This window comes from Bombina bombina, chromosome 3 (genome assembly GCF_027579735.1).
Source record: "Bombina bombina isolate aBomBom1 chromosome 3, aBomBom1.pri, whole genome shotgun sequence".
NCBI lineage: Eukaryota > Metazoa > Chordata > Amphibia > Anura > Bombinatoridae > Bombina > Bombina bombina.
This window is the reverse complement of record NC_069501.1, coordinates 909,101,951-909,117,438: the sequence shown is the minus strand read 5'-3', so window position 1 is coordinate 909,117,438 and position 15,488 is coordinate 909,101,951.

Sequence of the window (15,488 nt, the reverse complement as noted above, 5' to 3'; positions counted from 1 at the left end):
GACAGTTAGTAGTTAACGATCATTTAATTAAATTAGCACATAAATAAGCACAATATTAAATACTTAGGCCTAGATTTAGAGTTTGGCGTTAGCCGTGAAAACCAGCGTTAGAGGCTCCTAACGCTGGTTTTAGGCTACCGCCGGTATTTGGAGTCACTCAAAATAGGGTCTAACGCTCACTTTTCAGCCGCGACTTTTCCATACCGCAGATCCCCTTACGTCAATTGCGTATCCTATCTTTTCAATGGGATCTTTCTAACTCCGGTATTTAGAGTCATTTCTGAAGTGAGCGTTAGACATCTAACGACAAAACTCCAGCCGCAGGAAAAAAGTCAGTAGTTAAGAGCTTTCTGGGCTAACGCCGGTTTATAAAGCTCTTAACTACTGTACTCTAAAGTACACTAACACCCATAAACTACCTATGTACCCCTAAACCGAGGTCCCCCCACATCGCCGACACTCGAATACATTTTTTTAACCCCTAATCTGCCGACCGCCACCTACGTTATCCTTATGTACCCCTAATCTGCTGCCCCTAACACCGCCGACCCCTATATTATATTTATTAACCCCTAATCTGCCCCCCACAACGTCGCCTCCACCTGCCTACACTTATTAACCCCTAATCTGCCGACCGCAAAGCGCCGCCACCTACGTTATCCTTATGTACCCCTAATCTGCTGCCCCTAACACCGCCGACCCCTATATTATATTTATTAACCCCTAATCTGCCCCCCACAACGTCGCCTCCACCTGCCTACACTTATTAACCCCTAATCTGCCGAGCGGACCTGAGCACTACTATAATAAAGTTATTAACCCCTAATCCGCCTCACTAACCCTATAATAAATAGTATTAACCCCTAATCTGCCCTCCCTAACATCGCCGACACCTTACTTCAATTATTAACCCCTAATCTGCCGACCGGAGCTCACCGCTATTCTAATAAATGGATTAACCCCTAAAGCTAAATCTAACCCTAACACTAACACCCCCTTAAGTTAAATATAATTTAAATCTAACGAAATAAATTAAATCTTATTAAATTATTCCTATTTAAAGCTAAATACTTACCTGTAAAATAAATCCTAATATAGCTACAATATAAATTATAATTATATTGTAGCTATTTTAGGATTAATATTTATTTTACAGGTAACTTTGTATTTATTTTAACCAGGTACAATAGCTATTAAATAGTTAAGAACTATTTAATAGCTAAAATAGTTAAAATAATTACAAATTTACCTGTAAAATAAATCCTAACCTAAGTTACAATTAAAACTAACACTATACTATCAATAAATTAATTAAATAAAATACCTACAATTACCTACAATTAACCTAACACTACACTATCAATAAATTAATTAAATAAACTACCTACAATTAGCCTAACACTACACTATCAATAAATTAATTAAATACAATTCCTACAAATAAATACAAATAAATAAACTTGCTAAAGTACAAAAAATAAAAAAGAACTAAGTTACAAAAAATAAAAAAATATCTACAAACATAAGAAAAATATTACAACAATTTTAAACTAATTACACCTACTCTAAGCCCCCTAATAAAACAACAAAGCCCCCCAAAATAAAAAATGCCCTACCCTATTCTAAATTACTAAAGTTAAAAGCTCTTTTACCTTACCAGCCCTGAACAGGGCCCTTTGCGGGGCATGCCCCAAGAAGTTCAGCTCTTTTGCCTGTAAAAAAAAAACATACAATACCCCCCCCCAACATTACAACCCACCACCCACATACCCCTAATCTAACCCAAACCCCCCTTAAATAAACCTAACACTAAGCCCCTGAAGATCATCCTACCTTGTCTTCACCTCACCAGGTATCACCGATCCGTCCTGGCTCCAAAATCTTCATCCAACCCAAGCGGGGGTTGGTGATCCATCATCCGGTGCCTGAAGAGGTCCAGAAGAGGCTCCAAAGTCTTCATCCTATCCGGGAAGAAGAGGCGATCCGGACCGGCAACCATCTTGATCCAAGCGGCATCTTCTATCTTCATCCAATGACGACCGGCTCCATCCTGAAGACCTCCACCGCGGACCCATCTTCTTCCGGCGATGTCCAACTGCAGAATGACGGTTCCTTTAAGGGACGTCATCCAAGATGGCGTCCCTCGAATTCCGATTTGCTGATAGGATTCTATCAGCCAATCGGAATTAAGGTAGGAATATTCTGATTGGCTGATGGAATCCGATCAGCCAATAGAATGCGAGCTCAATCTGATTGGCTGATTGGATCAGTCAATCGGATTGAACTTGATTCTGATTGGCTGATTCCATCAGCCAATCAGAATATTCCTACCTTAATTCCGATTGGCTGATAGAATCCTATCAGCCAATCGGAATTCGAGGGACGCCATCTTGGATGACGTCCCTTAAAGGAACCGTCATTCTGCAGTTGGACGTCGCCGGAAGAAGATGGGTCCGCGGTGGAGGTCTTCAGGATGGAGCCGGTCGTCATCGGATGAAGATAGAAGATGCCGCTTGGATCAAGATGGTTGCCGGTCCGGCCCTCTCTGCACCGGACATCGATGGCCGGTATCGTTGGTGGGTGGGAGCCGACTTGGGAGGCGGGTGGGCGGCCATCGATGGGCCGGGTAATGTAGAGGGGGGCGGGATCGGGGGCAGGGCCAATGGGGGCGCGCACGGGCGCGCGCGTGCACGGGGGTGGCGGGCGGGCGCGTACACGGGGCGGGAGCGGGTGGGAACGCTACACTACAGAAAATAGAACTGTGTATAAAAGTTTGAGAAAGGGGTATTTTAATTTGAAAAAAAATATAAATCGAAGGTATCTAGGAGGGGGTGGGGGTTGGTCTTTGGTGGGGCAGGGAGCTACACTACAGAAAAGGGGAAAAATTAAAAAATCAGCAATTTTATTCTAAACTGGATAGTACCCAAGATGGCGGCCATTAAGACAGAGAAGGAGAGTTAGAGAGCTGTTTGGTGGGGGATCAGTCAGGTTGGGGGCTAAAGGGGGGTCCTACAGAGCAGCATATGTAAATATGCCTTTTCTTTTTTTAAAAAAAAGCCCAAATATAGCTTTTATTTTAGTACTGGCAGTTTCTGCCAGTACTTAAGATGGCGGGGACAATTGTGGGGTGGGGGAGGGAAGAGAGCTGTTTGGGAGGGATCAGGGGGTCTGATGTTTCAGGTGGGAGGCTAAGCTCTACACTAAAGCTAAAATTAACCCTGCAAGCTCCCTACAAGCTACCTAATTAACCCCTTCACTGCTAGCCATAATACGTGTGATGCGCATTTAGCGGCCTAAGTACCAAAAAGCAACGCCAAAGCCATATGTGTCTGCTATTTCTGAACAAAGGGGATCACAGAGAAAAATTTACAACCATTTATGCCATAATTGCACAAGCTGTTTGTAAATAATTTCAGTGAGAAACAAAAAGTTTGTGAAAAAGGGAACTTTTATTTTTATTTGATCGCATTTGGCGGTGAAATGGTGGCATGAAATATACCAAAATGGGCCTAGATCAATACTTTGGGTTGTCTGCTACACTAGACTAAAGCTAAAATTAACCCTACAAGCTCCCTACAAGCTCCCTAATTAACCCCTGCACTGCTGGGCATAATACACGTGTGGTGCGCAGCGGCATTTAGCGGCCTTCTAATTACCAAAAAGCAATGCCAAAGCCATATATGTCTGCTATTTCTGAACAAAGGGGATCCCAGAGAAAAATTTACAACCATTTATGCAATAATTGCACAAGCTGTTTGTAAATAATTTCAGTGAGAAACCGAAAGTTTGTGAAAAAGTGAACGATTTTTTGTATTTGATCGCATTTGGCTGTGAAATGGTGGCATGAAATATACCAAAATTGGCCTAGATCAATACTTTGGGATGTCTTCTAAAAAAAAATATATACATGTCAATGGATATTCAGGGATTCCTGAAAGATATCAGTGTCCCAATGTAACTAGCGCTAATCTTGAATAAAATGGTTTGGAAATAGCAAAGTGCTACTTGTATTTATGGCCCTATAACTTGCAAAAAAAGCAAAGAACATGTAAAAATTGGGTATTTTTAAACTCAGGACAAAATTTAGAAAATATTTAGCATGGGTGTTTTTTGGTGGTTGTAGATGTGTAACAGATTTTGGGGGTCAAAGTTAGAAAAAGTGTGTTTTTTCCATTTTTTTCTCATATTTTATAAAAAAAATTTATAATAAATTACAAGATATGATGAAAATAATGGTATCTTTGGAAAGTCCATTTAATGGCGAGAAAAATGGTATATAATATGTGTGGGTACAAAAAATGAGCAAGAGGAAAATTACAGCTAAACACAAACACCGCAAAAATGTAAAAATAGCCTTGGTCCCAAACGGACAGAAAATGGAAAAGTGCTGTGGTCATTAAGGGGTTAACAGATCATCAACATCAAGCACTCCTACAGCATCTTTTCATTTGGTCTGCATCTACCAAAAGTTCTCCTTTGTTATCCAAACACTTTAAACTTAGATTTGTCTTTTTCTTTGCAACTTGGCCTAGATGGCCAACATCCCAGAGTTGCATATATATATATATATATATATTGTATGGGTTTAAGACAGAGAAGAAATCCTGAACCAAGTATATCAGGATGAAAGACAGGGAATTCAGCACTCTTTTCAAAATGTATTTTATTTAGCTCATCAAAGTAAAATGAGGAGTATCCAAAAAATAAGCTTATGTGGCAACAAGAGAGGACAATATCTAGCACTTTTTTAGCGAGACATATTGTTTCGATTTAATAAACACAATATGTCTATATACAATAGACCAAAAATTGTACAAACAAAAAATTAATGAACACAAAATAAATATACAAACCTGACCGGTCAGGGGTTAGTGTGAATGCGTGAACCTGGTATGTATACTGACTAAAAGTTAGAAAGGTATACCAATATTACAGCAGATAGCTTAGTCTGCTGTTTGTTATCATAACAGACAGAGATATCTCATTGTATGAACAGTAAAGTGAATATATTTCATAGGAAGCCTTTGTCAGACTACTACACCCTGCTGCGAACGGCACCTTCAAGTATAAGGTTAATTGCCGGGCAGGTATAAGGATGGGATCTAAGTAGGTACTGACATTGCGCCCAAATAAATATAGTACAACTATGTGCAGTACATAAAAGGCATATTCTTGTAGTGTACATACATGTATAAGCAGAGATATATTAATAAGACACACTTATCAAACTACTACACCCTGCTGCATACGGCACCTTATTACATAAGGCTTAATGCCGAGCAGGTATATTGATGGGATCTAAGTAGTTGTTAATAATGTGTCTCAAAATATGTACATTCGTCTGTTAGTAAGCAAGTAGCAAACAGTGTAAACATAAGCATAGAAAATAGCTCAGCAAAAAATGAGTAATAGGCAGGTAGTAGCGTATATTTCTGTTAGTCGCTAGACAGTCCCTTACAAGCAGTCTTTAATGCATGAGGATGAAAAGTTCATGATAAAGATGGCAAGCATAAGTGCAAAGTAGAAAACTGCATGTTAGTTTTGCATAGTGAGGGTATTTCTTAGTGACTTGTAGTTTAACCCTCACAACCGGGTAGCGATGTCCAGATCAGATATAGATGTGCCTATCTATCAGGCAAAAACTATAGTAGTATACGACCTGTTTCCTGCACAGTCCTAGGACTAGTGAACGGGTAGATAGTCCTTTGTGGATCCCCAAAAACATCTTACAGGAGATCCTTCGTGAGCGTTAGTTTGCAAAGCTTCTGTGTTCAGTGGCGTTCACACAGACCACATGTTCCGTGTCAGCTTGTCCAATGCCGACGCGCGTTTCACCCGCTGGGTGTGTCGGGCTTCGTCAGGGCGTAATGACGTAGGGAGCATCTCCTCTCCCTTTTAAGCTTAAAAGAAAACACGCCCCTATTGAAAAGCTTTAGAGCTCCATGGTGCTAAACAGGATAGTTAAAAACAAGTGAACACACTATATAATATCCTTATTTTGACATTGCTAATATTGAAAACATAGCAAACCTAGCTTATAACCTAAGTGGAAAAATATAAATAAATGTACAAAACAAGTCATGATTTGGTCGTGTATATTTACAAGGTAAACATAAGAGAATTACCAATTAAAGTCTACGGCAATAAGGGCCCTAAATTTAAAATACTCAATTGAAAAAAATGTATCATATTACAAGAGTGAAAAACTAATATAGGAGTGTGAAATAAGTACTCAATTGAGTAGTTTTTTATATCACTGTATGGTAAACAAATGTCTGAAGACGAGAATAGGGTTAAGATGGCATCCATGCCTTATAAAAAGCAGGCCATGTCTATCCTGTCATTCAACCCATTGGGTATTTGGGTTTGTAGGATCGTAATCCACCTACATTCCTTCTGGAGGAGGACTTTATCATTATCACCCCCTCTGTTATTGGTAATGCCTCTGTCAATACCAACGAATGAGAGGGAGTCAGGATTGCAGGCATGAATTTCTTCAAAGTGTTTGGCCACATTACTCTTGGGATTTTTATATTTAATGTCATCCCTATGTTCAGTTATCCTGTCCTTTATGGCTCTCCTGGTTTTACCCACGTAAAAACGTGGGCAACTGCAGGAGAGGAGGTAAATAACCCCTTCAGTACTGCATGTAATGTGGTGTTTTAATTTGTATATTTTGCCTGTGTGGGTTGAAAACATTTTAGTTTTTACCATGTATTTGCATGCCACACATCTTCCACAGGGATTTGGGAGCCTGGGAGATGGAAGATGTATACCAGAGCCCTCTCTTTGAGGAGAACATCCACATATGGCTTCGATATGTGGATGACATCTTCCTCATATGGGAGGGCTCGGAAACAAGCCTTTCTGCTTTTGTAGAAACTCTGAATAAAAATGACAAAAACATCTATCTCACACTGCAAAGCAGTAAGGAGGAAATATCCTTTCTGGATATTAAGATTAACCTCAATCAGGGCTCTATTGTGACTGAGAATTTTCGCAAAACTACTGCAACTAACAGTTTGCTTCTTGCGACAAGCCACCATCCAGACCATCTCAAGAAGGGGATACCTAAGGGGCAGTTCCTTAGACTACGTCGTAACTGCTCTACCAAAACAAAATACTATGAGCATGCCAAAGAGATGCATCAACGTTTTCTAAATAGGGGGTACTCTAAAAGAGTTGTCAACAGAGCTCTAAATGAAGCAGCTAATCTGAACCGAGAGCAACTTCTTGTACCCAAGCAAAAAGCTAAACAGGGTCCAATCAGACTAATAGCGGACTACAATTGTCACTGGAAAGCCCTGAGAAAGATACTGGAAAAAAACTGGCACGTTCTAACGAGTGATGAAGGGGTATCTAGAGAAGTAGGAGATCACCCCACAATCACTGCCAGAAGAGCACCCAACTTGAGAGACAAATTTGTGAGAAGTCAATATATGTCACTCAAAAAACAAACAGATTGGCTTACCACACATAGGTCCACTGGAAACCATCCCTGTGGAAGATGTGTGGCGTGCAAATACATGGTAAAAACTAAAATGTTTTCAACCCACACAGGCAAAATATACAAATTAAAACACCACATTACATGCAGTACTGAAGGGGTTATTTACCTCCTCTCCTGCAGTTGCCCACGTTTTTACGTGGGTAAAACCAGGAGAGCCATAAAGGACAGGATAACTGAACATAGGGATGACATTAAATATAAAAATCCCAAGAGTAATGTGGCCAAACACTTTGAAGAAATTCATGCCTGCAATCCTGACTCCCTCTCATTCGTTGGTATTGACAGAGGCATTACCAATAACAGAGGGGGTGATAAAGATAAAGTCCTCCTCCAGAAGGAATGTAGGTGGATTACGATCCTACAAACCCAAATACCCAATGGGTTGAATGACAGGATAGACATGGCCTGCTTTTTATAAGGCATGGATGCCATCTTAACCCTATTCTCGTCTTCAGACATTTGTTTACCATACAGTGATATAAAAAACTACTCAATTGAGTACTTATTTCACACTCCTATATTAGTTTTTCACTCTTGTAATATGATACATTTTTTTCAATTGAGTATTTTAAATTTAGGGCCCTTATTGCCGTAGACTTTAATTGGTAATTCTCTTATGTTTACCTTGTAAATATACACGACCAAATCATGACTTGTTTTGTACATTTATTTATATTTTTCCACTTAGGTTATAAGCTAGGTTTGCTATGTTTTCAATATTAGCAATGTCAAAATAAGGATATTATATAGTGTGTTCACTTGTTTTTAACTATCCTGTTTAGCACCATGGAGCTCTAAAGCTTTTCAATAGGGGCGTGTTTTCTTTTAAGCTTAAAAGGGAGAGGAGATGCTCCCTACGTCATTACGCCCTGACGAAGCCCGACACACCCAGCGGGTGAAACGCGCGTCGGCATTGGACAAGCTGACACGGAACATGTGGTCTGTGTGAACGCCACTGAACACGGAAGCTTTGCAAACTAACGCTCACGAAGGATCTCCTGTAAGATGTTTTTGGGGATCCACAAAGGACTATCTACCCGTTCACTAGTCCTAGGACTGTGCAGGAAACAGGTCGTATACTACTATAGTTTTTGCCTGATAGATAGGCACATCTATATCTGATCTGGACATCGCTACCCGGTTGTGAGGGTTAAACTACAAGTCACTAAGAAATACCCTCACTATGCAAAACTAACATGCAGTTTTCTACTTTGCACTTATGCTTGCCATCTTTATCATGAACTTTTCATCCTCATGCATTAAAGACTGCTTGTAAGGGACTGTCTAGCGACTAACAGAAATATACGCTACTACCTGCCTATTACTCATTTTTTGCTGAGCTATTTTCTATGCTTATGTTTACACTGTTTGCTACTTGCTTACTAACAGACGAATGTACATATTTTGAGACACATTATTAACAACTACTTAGATCCCATCAATATACCTGCTCGGCATTAAGCCTTATGTAATAAGGTGCCGTATGCAGCAGGGTGTAGTAGTTTGATAAGTGTGTCTTATTAATATATCTCTGCTTATACATGTATGTACACTACAAGAATATGCCTTTTATGTACTGCACATAGTTGTACTATATTTATTTGGGCGCAATGTCAGTACCTACTTAGATCCCATCCTTATACCTGCCCGGCAATTAACCTTATACTTGAAGGTGCCGTTCGCAGCAGGGTGTAGTAGTCTGACAAAGGCTTCCTATGAAATATATTCACTTTACTGTTCATACAATGAGATATCTCTGTCTGTTATGATAACAAACAGCAGACTAAGCTATCTGCTGTAATATTGGTATACCTTTCTAACTTTTAGTCAGTATACATACCAGGTTCACGCATTCACACTAACCCCTGACCGGTCAGGTTTGTATATTTATTTTGTGTTCATTAATTTTTTGTTTGTACAATTTTTGGTCTATTGTATATAGACATATTGTGTTTATTAAATCGAAACAATATGTCTCGCTAAAAAAGTGCTAGATATTGTCCTCTCTTGTTGCCACATAAGCTTATTTTTTGGATACTCCTCATTTTACTTTGATGAGCTAAATAAAATACATTTTGAAAAGAGTGCTGAATTCCCTGTCTTTCATCCTGATATACTTGGTTCAGGATTTCTTCTCTGTCTTAAACCCATACAATTTACTTCAAGGGTCTGCACCACAATACTGTTATATTTAAGGCCATACCGGTATTTATCTATGAACTGGTGGATCACTATATACTAGCTCTCAGCAGCTGCGTCCCCTCCGTCATTTTCTTCCAATATATATATATATATATATATATATATATATATATATATATATATATATATATACATACTAGACGATAAGCCTGCCCAGAGGGCAGTCTATGTTTAAGAAATGCAAACCCCAAGCTAATTTTACTAAAAATAAAAAAATGTAGAATTACAGAAAAAAATAAACAAAGCTATCCAAAATAAAAAATGTAAATCTAAACGAATACCCCTATAAAAATAAAAATCCCCCAAAATAAAAACACCCCCTAATCTAATACTAAACTATTGCCCTAAGTTAAACAGCTCTATTACTTAAAACAATTACCAATTACCCCATAACAGTAACCCCCCCCCACCCAACCAACGCCCCTACATAAAAAGGGCATTTAAAAAGGCATTTGGGTCTTTTACTGCCCTTAAAAGGGCAATTAGCTAATTTACAGCCCATTAAATCCCTAATCTTAAAAATAAACCCCCCCCCCAAAAAAAATCCTTAAACTAAGCCCCAAATAAGTACTCACCATTCCTGATGTCCGGCGGAGAAGGTCTTCTTCCAGACATCTCCATCATCTTCTATCTTCATCGTGTGCGAAGGTGGCACGGAGTGGAGCAGTTTTCCCCTATGTGCAGATCTGGAGCTGTCCTCAGCGGCGGTTCTCAGCGGTGGTCCTCAGTGGTGGTCTTCAGCTGTGGTGATCCTCATCGGCGTAGAGGCTCCTCTTCATCCGATCTCCGGTGTACACTAAAGAATTAATGGAAGGTACCACAATCAATTTGGGGTTCCTTGCATTCCTATTGGCTGAAATGTTGAAATCATCCAATAGGATTAGAGCTACTCAAATCCTATTGGCTGTTCAAATCAGCCAATAATATTTCAATAGCTCTCATCCTATTGGCTGATTTTAAAATTTCAGCCAATAGGAATGTAAGGTACACCAATAAATATGGGATACCTTGCATTTAATCTTCAGTGTGCGACAGATAATCGCTGAAGGACCACCGCCGCTGAATACCGCCACTGAGGACCGCTGCTGAGAACTGCCACTGAGGACCACCGCTGAGGACCTCAACTGAGGATCCGTGCAACAGGGAAGCAAGCTCTGCACTTCTGCTCCGTGCCGCTGCTGAGGACCACTGCTGAGAACTGCCACTGAGGACCGCCGCTGAGGACCTCAACTGAGGAGCCTTTGCATCGGATAAAGATAGACGATGATGGAGCCACCTGGAAGAAGAACTTCTCCACTGGATTAAGGAACGATGATTACCTATTTGGGGCTTAGTCTAAGGCTTTTTTATTTTTTTTATTTTTAAGATCAGGGATTTAATGGGGTTGTAAAAGAGCTGAATGCCCTTTTAATGGAAGTAAAAGAGCTTAATGCTCTTTTAAGGGCAATGCCCATACAAATGCCCCTTTAGGGGCAATGAGTAGTTTAGGTTTTTTCAGTGTTATTTTTTTTATTTTGAGGGGGTTTAGTGGGTGGGTGTTTTTACTATTGGGGGGACTTAGTATTTTTTAAATGTTAAAGAGCAGTTTAATTTAGGGCAATGCCCTACAAATGGCCCTTTTAAGGGCTATTGGTAGTTTAGTTTAGATTAGGGGGTGTTTTTATTTTGGCGGGGCTTTTTTTTCATAGGGATTAGGTTTAATTTGTTTTATTTTTGACAATTTTGTTTATTTTTTTTTCTGTAATTTTAGAGTTTTTTTTTTTTAATTTTAGATTTTTTTGTAATTTTATGTTAGGTTTTATTATTTTAATTGTTACATAGTATTGTGGTTAATTTAGGTTAGTGGGCTTAGTAATTAAATTAGTTATTTGAGTTGTGGGAGGTTGGCGGTTTAGGGGTTAATAGGTAAATTAGGGTTTGTTGCGATGTGGGGGTTTGGTGGATTATGAGTTAATAGGTTAATTAGGTTTATTGCGATGTGGGGGTTTGGCCGTTTAGAGGTTAATAGGTTAATTAGGTTTATTGCGATGTGGGGGGTTGGCGGTTTAGGGTTTAATATTTTAATTATGTTATTTGCGTTGTTTAATTTGCGGATTAGGGGTTAATTACTTTATTATTTTGCGATGTGGGGGTTGGTGGTTTAGGTGTTTTTTAATACTTTGTGCGGGAGGTTAGTTTTTTTTGTTATATTTCGTGCGGTTGCGTGTTTTTTTGGGTTTTTTTAAGGCTTCGGTTGCCTACGCTGCATAAAACATTTGCAACTGGCGACGGAGACGAATGCATTACAAACATATAGAAAATAAAACATTTTCTTATCTGATGAAAATTGGATTTTAAAGAATTACTATTCAAAATACATTAAAACCAAATTAAAAATAAATAAAAATGTTTCAAGGTATTTGACAGAGAATGGCTCAAATGTATATATGTGTGTGTGTGCACATACATATTTACACAAACATACACACATATATAGTGTGACGTTTTGGGGAAATAAAACCCCTTCTAGAAACAAAACATTTTGGCTGAAGAAGGGGCTTTGTAACAATATGTCACAATAAACACATTTAACCCACTTGACAACTCAAGAGTGCTGTTCCTTGAGGTTTGAATTATACATGGTTTATTCTATTAAAAATAACTGGCATCCCAGCAGGCTATATATATATATATATATATATATATATACAGTACATACACACACTTTGGAACCCTTTCTAGTCAAACACTTTGCTATATACCGTATTTTAACCTTTTAAAAATCTTTTATTATTATTTATATATTTTTTATAAAAAATTTATATATATTTATAAGTAATATTGTATTTTAATGTGTTTTATGCATGTTTTTTACGCAACCTTTTTTTAACCCTTACAGTTTACTAAAGGGCATCGATTTCTTAAGGGCCAAATGGCTCACCAGAAACAGGAGTTAAGAAGCAGCGGTCTGAGGCTGCAGACATCAATCTGTTAGATTTCATAAGATTGGGTTGACACCTCTGCTAGAGGCCGCAGGGCTGGATTTCCCATTAGGCACAGTAGGCGCATTGCAGTGAGGGGCACCTGCCTGTCAGTGTATCTTAATTAAAAAAAAAACCTGAGGGAATTCATTTTAGTAAGAATTGTGCTGCCAGATTCTAACAGAGTCAGAGTGTTTAATTGGGAATATGTTACAGCAGTCCAGGGAGCCATGAAGGAGAGAGGGACAAAGATTAAAACTAAACCCCTCCCATTTTTGCCAGACATGTTTACTGTTAAAGTTTAACTTTTATTTTATGTACTTCTGTTGCCTCCCTCACACAGCCAAGCTCCATGCTGATGTGGAGCAGACACTTTTTGCTGAAGGAATGAAGGCTTCAGGACAGGTTAGGACTGAACAAGGCTTCTAATGCTGCCTAGAAGGACAACATAACAAGCAGAGCACACTTTAACCCCTTGGCTACCAGAGAGGATTAGAGTGTATTCACTTGTTATGTGCTGTATTCCTTATTTATAGTCAGGGGGTTAAATTCTGCTTCAGGATATATGTTTTTGTTTTATAAAGGCCTTGGCAGTGAGGATATTATGTGGGACTAGCTGCTCTGCTCTTTATTACAAGATGCCAATTGTGATTTACAGCCTTTAGGGCACTTTGACAACCATGTTTGTAGATGGTAAGGCTGTTGCTATAAATGAAGAGCTTGATTACTAAAGGTTAACTAGCAAAATAAAAATTTGTATGTGTATAAACCACTCACATGGCATATTTGTATATATATATATATATATATATATATATATATATACACACACACACAGTATATACATATACATCACATTAAAAATTGTTTATCTGTTCTTTTATCAAGTGAGTGTGGTATGTTTGTGTTTTGTCGTAAGTTGAATTTTACCCCTGAATTTTCTGGATTATTTACTATAGATCTATATACAAATACCACTGTATGGGTCCTAAAAGTAGAGCTCCTAAATATCCTTACTGCCTACACATTTGTTGACCCCTGGATTACATATAATACACAACATTCCAATTTTTTCCTTTGAGAGCAACATATTATATTTAAATTGAGAACAAAATAAATTTAACATCTGTATGTATTTGTATCAAAAATATAAGAGTTCACAAGATTTTTTTTCATGTAGTGGAAAAAAGACCTACATTTTATATTTTCTTCCACTGGCTGCAAAGGTTGTTGATGAGTTTGCATGCTGCTAGTTTTAATATTGCTATTGTTTACCCAAAACTGTGTTTAACTCCAACAAAATGTTAAGCACATAGTCAAAATCATCTCCAGAAAAGCAATACACTAATGGCTTGTCATTAAACATGTTCTATAAACCCATCTGAGTCTGCACAGATGTGTATTGCTACCTCAGAACTGACATTGACATTGGCCTCTATGTATGAAGCTGTCTACTTTCCTGCATTCGCCGGCCCAATACGCTCGCCTAATCTCACCTACCATCGCCACCGCAGACCTGAATACGTTCGCCAAAGTTATCAAAAATGCAGTCAGGAAGCCGCGCACCAAGTACGGGGTGATGAGCAGCGGACTGTTAACTGACAGTCATCGATCTCGCTGCTCATCGGCTTCTTCGCAGCTTTTCTGATAGCCTGTCACTAAGCACCCACACTAAACTACACTGTTTTACCCACTCAACCGCTGCTCCCGGAGCCCCCCGCACCTAAATAAAGTTATTACCCCCTAAACTGCCGCTCCTGGACCCCGCCGCAACTATAATAAATGTATTAACCCCTAAATCGCCGCTCCCACACCCTGCCGCCACCTACATTATACCTATTAACCCCTATCCTGCCCCCCACTACACTGCCATCACCTATATTCAAGTTATTAACCCCTATCCTGCGGATCCCAGACCCCACCGCAACTAAATAAATTGTTTAACCCCTAAACCGCCGCACCCAGAGCCCACCGCCACCTACATTAAAGTTATTAACCCCTATCTTGCCCCCCACTACACCGCCGCAACCTACATTAAACTCATTAACCCCTAAACCGCCGGTCCTGGACCCCGCCACCACCTATATTAAACTTATTAACCCCTAAACCTAAGTCTAACACTAACACTAACACCCCCCTAACTTTAATATTATTTTAATAAATCTAAAAAAAACTTACTATTATTAACTAAATTATTCCTATTTAAAAATAAATACTTACCTATAAAATAAACCCTAATATAGCTACAATATAACTAATAATTATATTGTAGCTATTTTAGGATTTATTTTTATTTTACAGGCAACTTTGTGTCCATGCTATCATTAGCGCAACACTTGTAATCTGGCCCATATTGAACCAAAGCCTCTGATTTTTGCAAATTAAAATATTTTTTTATCACATACATTATGTACAATATACAGTATATATACAGTATATATATATATATATATATATATATATATATATATATATATATATACTAAATGTTTATGTATGTATATTCAAATACATATAATATATATGTAATTATGCTGTATTTAGCTAGATCAGTACTCAATTGACTGATTGATTGAATGATTGATTTTTTTTATAAACAATATTCATTCATAGTTACTTTAAAGGACAGACATCCAAAGTGTTACTATGTATAAAAAGCATGCAAAAGAAAATATTTTTGGATTTTATTGCATAACTCTGTATATACACTGTATAGTCCACCGAACCAATACAAAAGGATTCCCCTTCAAGCAAGTCTGTTTACACTAAGGAACTGAAATTAAGGCATCAAACCCACTTGAGCAATTGTTTTATGC